The following is a 7539-nucleotide window of genomic DNA, read 5'->3' as shown; positions in this document are numbered from 1 at the left end:
CCAGATTTTTAAACCCCAGACACTCTTTGCTGCTTTTAGTAAGATTTAGTAAGATTTTCCCTTGCCCATCACTCCCTGGGATTTCTCCACTGATAACTTTCCATGGATCTTCCCTCCTTTCTTCCAAAGGTTGATTATATGACTGAGAATAGGTTACAAAAACATATCCCCAACTATCACATTTTCCCAAAGCTCGGCCCTTTCCCCAGCCCAAACTTCATATTTTTATTTTTCCCTATAATATAAATAATCTCCCAGCTACAAATTCCTAAGCCTCACTGATGGAGACTTCTCTCCTCATCTGGTCATTTCCCGAACTGACCAGAGTAGGAAGATCTCCAGCATCATTTTATGAAGACCGCCTTTCCCACTGATCCAGACCGAAGGACACAGTGTAGAACGGTGAAGAGGATTTGCTCCAGGTGAGGCCAGCCTCCCGCAGCAGTCAGCAAAGCAACACTTTGTCACCAGCCAAAGGATGCCAATGCTTTCTCCTACCAGTGTGGACAAAGTCGCCGTAACCAGGAAAGAAAGCAGAAACATATGAATCCCTGAGCATTCTTTCTCCTTTTAGAATAGGAAGAAAGAATTTCAGGAACATTGAGTCTTGTCTGATAGACCTGATATCCAATGAGCAGAAATCAGTGCGTTTCCCATATGAGCCGAGAGAAAGAATGTGGAGGGGAAAGAAAGGAAGCCAACATTGTGACGATGGTGACGATGGTGAACAATCAGGTCACCATGGGTCAAGAGCCTCCAAGAGTCAAAGCTCTCTGGGCATTCAAGGAGAATGTTCTACAGCTTTCCTTAAGTTGCTGAGCAATCATCTCCTGTTAGCAAATCATTTACATGAACCAAGAGGACAGTAGGGACCTGCATCAAGACCTGGCAAGACAGATGACTCGCAAATGACGAGTGAGCAGCGGGAACAGTCACACTGATAGGAACTGTATCCATGTGGCAGCCCCACAGGCAGCTCTGAAGCCCAACACCCCCTTACGGGGCTTTGCCACAGCAAAAGCTCAATTCTTCTGCTTGGAAGTGCCAAAAAGAATCCTTGATGGGATGAGCTCTGGGTGCTATACTGTATGTTGGCAAATAGAACTCCAATTAAAAAATATATATTTCTAGGGCAGCCCCAGTGGCACAGCGGTTTAGTGCCGCCTGCAGCCCGGGGCGTGATCTTGGAGACCCCGGATCGAGTCCCACGTCAGGCTCTCTGTATGGAGCCTGCTTCTCCCTCTGCCTGTGTCTCTGCCTCTCATTCTCTCTCTGTGTCTCTATGAATAAATAAATAAATAAAATATATATTTCTAAAAATAGAACTCCAATTATATATATATATATATATATATATTAACATCCTTTTCGCCACCATCCTGGTTGTGTGTGGTTGACTGTCACCATGTCTTCTCACAAGACTTTCAGAATCAAGCAATTCCTGGCCAAGAAACAAAAGCAGAATCATTCCATTCCCCAGTGGATTCAGATGAAAACTGGTAATAAAATCAGGTACAACTCCAAGAGGAGGTACAGGAGAAGAACCAAGCTGGGTCTATGAGGAAGCATCGCACATCATGAAACAGCAAACATAATTGGCACACGTATTTAAGCCGCATGGAGATCACATGTTCCTATCCTATCAATATGGAAACATCCTTCCCACCTGGCCAATAGACATGTCTTATCAAGGAAATGATATTCTCTGTTACTATGCCCCTATACCAGTAGGTTGGTTCAGTAATAAATGTGAGACCTTTCAGCTGAGCTGCTGTTGTGTCCTGATTTGTGAAGTACTGAATTCCCCCTCCTGTCAGATCTCACATAGCACTGTCTGATAGAACTTTCTGCAGTGATAGAAATGGCCCTTGACAACGAAGTATTTAAAGTGTGGCTAGGGGACGCCTGTGTGGCTCTGTCTGCTAAGCATCTGCCTTTGGCTCAGGTCTTGTTGGGGAGTCTGCATGTCTCCCCCTCTCTGCCCCTACCCCTGCTCATGTGCTCTCTCTCAAATAAATAAAATCTTTAAAAATAAAAATAAAAAATAAATTTAAAAAAATTTTAAAAAGAAGCCTTCCCTGAATGGAGACACTCTCTTGATTTTCTTAACAAGTGTGACCTTGAACTTGGGCACTTCCCTCTCCATATCAGATGTTAAAAGGAAACAAGAAAAAAATACTTCCTCTTTTCATATCAGGATCCCCAAAACAATTCATTCTACCACCTCTTTTTAATTTTTTTAATGACATGCACTGATGTAATGCTAACGCCAAGGAGATATTTAGAGGGGCGCCTGGGTGGCTCAGTAGGTTAAGCATCTGCCTTCAGCTCAGGATTGAGCCCCACTCGGGTCCCAGCTCAGGGGGGGAGCCTGCTTCTCCCTCTCCCTCTGCCCCTCTCCTCCAGCTCATGCTTGCTCTCTCTCTCTCAAATAAATAAATAGAATCTTTAAAAAAAAAAAAATAGAAAGGAGTTTTAAACTCTATTTGGAGAATATTTACTATAAAAGCTCTTCATGACTCCCCAAGATGTAAGAGTGAGGTCAACTCATGGATTAGGCTCCCCCTGCAGAGGAGTATAGGGGCTTGCAGAAAATTCCAGAAGCCAGAGCTTTAACATAAAACTGGGACTAGGATGAGAGGAGTAAAGTATCTATCTCAGTTGCAAAAACAAAACAAGAAAAACTTCTGTATGACAAAGGTAGCCCATAATTAGTTATGTTTAATATTGCTTGTCTTTCACCTTTTAGCATTTAAACTTTTAACATGAACAAAATTTTGTCTTTAACCATTACTTTTGTGTTATTCTTTTTTCATTGAAAAGGGAATAAATGTATGTGGTTCCTAAAAAATCCAAAACAGAGCAGAGTATCTCAGATCCCCAGACATCTATCCTCCATCAAGAAGTTTAAACATTACTACTAGTAGAATTTTTCTTACAGAATTTTTCTTGGTATATACATGCACTTTTTTCTTCACAGAATTTGTCTTGCAGAATTTTTCTTTGTCTATACCTGCATATTTACATGTGCATGTCTCTTTTTATTGTTTACACAAAATGAGGACACACACTACATTGCATTTGCTGGTTTTACTTGACCTTGGATCTCAGATTGATGCATTTTAGCATATATAATCTACTTCATTATTTTTTAAAGAGGTGAATAGCTTCCCACTCTATGAAAGTGCTATAATTTATTTAACCATTTCCCTGTTGAGAAACATTTTCATAGTTTTTAGATTTTTATTTTTGTTTTTGTTTTCTATCACAAACAATGTTGTAACTATAATAGTTTCTGGTAGATTCAGGCAACCAGAAGTCTTCGATCTCCTGAGCAATCTTAATTTAATATAATAAATAATTTTCATATAAAGTAAAATAACTTAAACAGATTCCACAAAGGTATTTGATAACATTTAACATTTTATTTTGGATTTTTTTAAATACTCAAAAAGAAAAAATATGTTTGTATTTAATAAGGAGATAATAGAAGCTTTCCCATTAGTCAGGAAAAGGAACAAAGATGCCCACTCTCCCCAGTGTTCTTTAGCATTACTCTAGAGTTACAAGTCAATGCAAAAGGAAAATAGAATTAAAATTGGAAATGAGGAGGTAAAATTTTCCTTATCTGCAATGATGTATTATATAATTGGGACAACACACAGAAAATCAACAGAAAAACAATTAGAAGCAATAAGAGCATTCAATAAGATGACTCTCATGCACTCTTGGTGACTGGTAAATTGGCTCAACCCCTGGTGGAGCGGGGATAGGGAGTGTGGGCAATGTGGGGGCAGGATTTGGACCATCTATCAAAACTAAGTGTGCACATAATCAATGAGCCTGTTAATTTCACTTCCAGAAATGCACCCTTCAAATACACTATCCCCATGGACTGAGAGGCTCACGGCACAGGTATGTATAGGTACATGAGTATTTCATTAGGGCATTTTTTACAATAGCAAGAAGGCCAGAAACAACTTGCTTTTCAAGAAGCTGCATATACATATATGAGGTGGTATATGATATAAGCATAAAATATTTTCAAAGAATAGCCAAGAAATCAGTCTCAGTGAATATCTCTAAGGAACAAAACCTAGAAAGGATAAGAAGGAGCTTTATTTTTCATTGCATGCCTTTAGTAGGGTTAGAATGCCCTATTAGCATTCTATTTTATTCTATTCTATTCTGTTCTATTTTCAAAGCATGCATTGAGCCCCCTCAAATGCATGCCTTTAAATAAATGATTGACTTTTTGTACTATTTCTAAGGCTTTTCTAGTAGATACATTAGTTTTCACAAAATCCTTGATCAAACCCAGAGACTGATTCCTAGTTCAAATAGACGGATGGCCTTGGTTCAATTAAGAAAACCTATTCATTGACAAGAGGGAGAGGAAGCACACTTCAGTTCTTTAATGTTTTGTTGTCACTGTTGGGGTTGCACTTGTTATGTTTTAATTTTTTTATGGGTATATAACTGAGGGTTTTAGTCCTGATAGATTTGAAGAGGTGTGACTGTGGTCTCTACTCGTCAAGTGACTTTACAGCTCAGTATTCTTCAAGCCCCGTGTCCTGATACCAATTCACATCACTGAACGTGCTGAATTCTGCAGGCACGTCACCCAAGACCGATCTAGCTTTTCTGAAGGTCTTCAGGGACCCAACCAAACTCAGTGACACAACCCGAAGAACTTAATCCAGACCAGGCCAGCAGGAGGGAGAGAGGGAAGCTCATCAGGTGGCTGCTCTCCTAGCTCTAGCTGCCTCCTCAGTTCCCACTGATGACAGGGTCCCAGTGGAACCTCCTTTACCGCCTTTGTCCTCCTCCTCTGAAGTAGGGAGAGGTGCTTGGGTAATTCTAGTGGGCAAGAAGAGACAGATTTAAGAACATGTATAAGCAACAGAAAATTATCATTTTTTTAGAGATTATTTATTTATTTATTAGAGAGAGCACAAGTCAGGGGAGGAGCTGAGGGAGAGGAAGAAGCCAACTCCTGGCTGAGCGGGGGGTTCAAGAGCAGCTTGATTGGGAGACTCCAGGATTACAACCTGAGCCCAAGGCAGATGCTTAACTGCTTAACCGACTTAGCCACCCAGGCACCCCAGCAACAGAAAAGTATACGTTTAATGACAATAACGTTAAAATTACCCAAGACTAAACTACATCGATCAGTCCCCAAACCCTACTCCACCAAGAAAAGCTGTGTTGTACTTGAATCACCGCGGAGCACCTTTAAATGGAAAAATCCCCAGGCCACACCCACAGGTATTCTGCTTCACTGGGTCTTCAAATCTGTATTTTTAGGACACTCTCCAGGTAATTCTGATGGGCAGCCAGGCTTGACAAACACAGGTATAAATTATTCAGTTACCCCAGAATCACTGTGAATCCTATAACAGTCTAATAAATTTTGATGCGACCTCTTGGGGGAAAAAAGTCCCAAGACAAATTGTTTTCGTAAAAGGATTAAAGTAATCCTCAAGAGCGAGTAAATTAATCCCAGTAAACACATTATAGTTACTGCATTAAGTAAAAATTTTGTCTGCCTAATCAATAATGAAATAAGCAGAGAGAGGACATTTCAAAGCCTGCAGGAGATATAATTCAAACACTAGCCTAGATCTGATAAATATTTTATAGACAATCAATTTTATTTCATTTTCCTCGAGAAATGAATAAGGGCCTACATTCCTGTTTGGCAACATCGGGTTTTTTAAATCGAATTGGAAGCATACAGAGTGAGTTACATTTTAAGGGAGAAATGTGTATTTCTCCCTTAAAGTGAGTATTAGCAACCTCCTACCTCCAGGACACCTGGTCACTCTCTCTCCTCTGGGTCGGCCACTCCACTTCGTCTTTCGACTCTGGCTCTGGGCTGCGGTTCCCTGAGTGGTCTTTGCGGAGTAGTGGTCTGGAGCTCTGCAGAAAAAAGCCAGCTTTGTGGGTGCTGGCAGGACCCGGGCCTGGTCTCCCTGACTTCCTCCTTTTGAGAACCTTGCAAAAAGCTCAGGTTCTTTTCATTCATCCATTCACTGGACCACAACAAAAGACGTCTGCTAAGGGTGAGTGAGTTCGTGAGTTCATATCCACGGAGGGGAGGAAGGGGGTCTGGATTTGGTTTGGGGTTTTGTGGGTTTTTTTTTTTTTCCCTAATCCTAAATTTCCCATCTTAATGAATAAGATATTTTGTAAAGCATAAAATCAAGCCAGCCTAGGAGGCCTTCAGGGCTTGACAAACATATGGAGAGATTCTCTCCATTACGAACAAGGAATTAGAGACTGAGAATTGGGTGTTTTGGGGTCTCAGAAAGTTGCAGGACAGGGCAGTCCAACTTTAATGTGAAAATGTACTAGAGAAACTGGTTGCCAGAGGTAAAGCTGAGATTTTTCTTCTAAGGGAAGCCATAACTTTAAAGAACGTTTCCCCCATTTTTCGGACCCACTTCACCTGGAGTCATTTATTTGGTGTCAAGACCAGCGGGAGGGACGCCTGGGTGGCTCAGCGGGTGAGCGTCTGCCTTTGGCTCAGGGGGTGACCCCGGTTGGAGGATCGAGTCCCACATTGGGCTCCCTGCAGGGAGCCTGCTTCTCCCTCTGCCTGTGTCTCTGCCTCTCTCTCTCTTTCAGGAGTAAATAAATAAATCTTAAAAAAAAAAAACAAAAAAAACCAGCAAGAACCTCCGCCGGATTTACCTGGGATGCCGCAGCCGGCCTCTAGAGGTCGCACTTCATAAGAGAACTTGGGCTGGGGCGGGGCCGGGGGGAGAGTTGCGATCAAAGGTCCACCCCCCAGACCCCAAGGTTAAGTCCCCTGAAAGCCCTCCTTTTGCAGTGTCCCCAGAAGAGAGAAAACTAAGGTACAGAACATTTGAAAGCCGTGTACTTCATTTCAAAACAAAACTGGAAGACGAAGACTACTGCCCAGGGGTGCCCCCCCTCCCTGCCTCCAGCCCCGCTCCCCAGGGCTGACTGTCCACTGGTAGCTAGAGTACTTGCTGTTTGAAGAGAGTGTCCTTCGTTCTGGGTGGAAAGAGAAGGGTGTCTGAGCAAAATGTTTAAAGAATAGGTTGAGGAGGCTTGGTCTCTGATTGGAGCCGCAGGTGGGCAGTAACTGGAAAAGCCCAGCAGCCTTCAGATCCACCCCACTACCCACCAGGAATGGTTGGGGCTGAAGGTTACCAAACCCTGCTCAGCACGCTTGCACCTAAGAGGAGAGAGGAAACCAGACAGGGGTGGGAAGTGCTGGATCAGCGTCTCAGTACCAATGTCTTGATTATTAGAATCTTGGCCCTCACTTGCCCCTCCTTTAGGGGTGGGGGGAGCTGTGCATGTGTGCTGAGGAGGAAAGGGTAGATATAGGTTGCTGATGCATTTCTCATATTTCTATATTTATGATACATTAGAATACATGACTGAATAAATTGTATACAAAGAAAGCCTGCCTCGGAGGCCTGGGAGGCTCAGCGGTTGAGCTACTGCCTTCCGCCCAGGGCATGATCCCAGGGTCCTGGGATCCAGTCCTGCATCCGTTCCTGC

General features: G+C 42.5%; 1 long non-coding RNA gene across 6 annotated transcripts; it reads right to left on the bottom strand.

Annotated features, from left to right (window-relative positions):
* Window positions 1-3418: 3418 nt before the first annotated feature.
* LOC140608835 (uncharacterized) lies at window positions 3419-7196 on the bottom strand. Of its 6 annotated transcripts, none has more exons than XR_012010829.1 (5): window positions 6974-7196; window positions 6697-6748; window positions 6452-6623; window positions 5807-5922; window positions 3419-4860 (listed from the first exon to the last, which is right to left on the bottom strand). It is a non-coding gene; the product is annotated as an uncharacterized lncRNA (long non-coding RNA). The 6 variants fall into 6 exon arrangements; XR_012010827.1 differs by having other exon boundaries at window positions 6996-7195; XR_012010831.1 differs by lacking the exon at window positions 6452-6623 and having other exon boundaries at window positions 3420-4860; window positions 6996-7194.
* Between the last annotated feature and the right edge of the window lie 343 nt (window positions 7197-7539).

The sequence above is a fragment of the Canis lupus genome, chromosome 18, assembly GCF_048164855.1.
Source record: "Canis lupus baileyi chromosome 18, mCanLup2.hap1, whole genome shotgun sequence".
NCBI classification, from domain to species: Eukaryota; Metazoa; Chordata; class Mammalia; order Carnivora; family Canidae; genus Canis; species Canis lupus.
The sequence above is the reverse complement of the archived record's forward strand: the minus strand, read 5'-3'. Positions and strand labels throughout refer to the sequence as shown.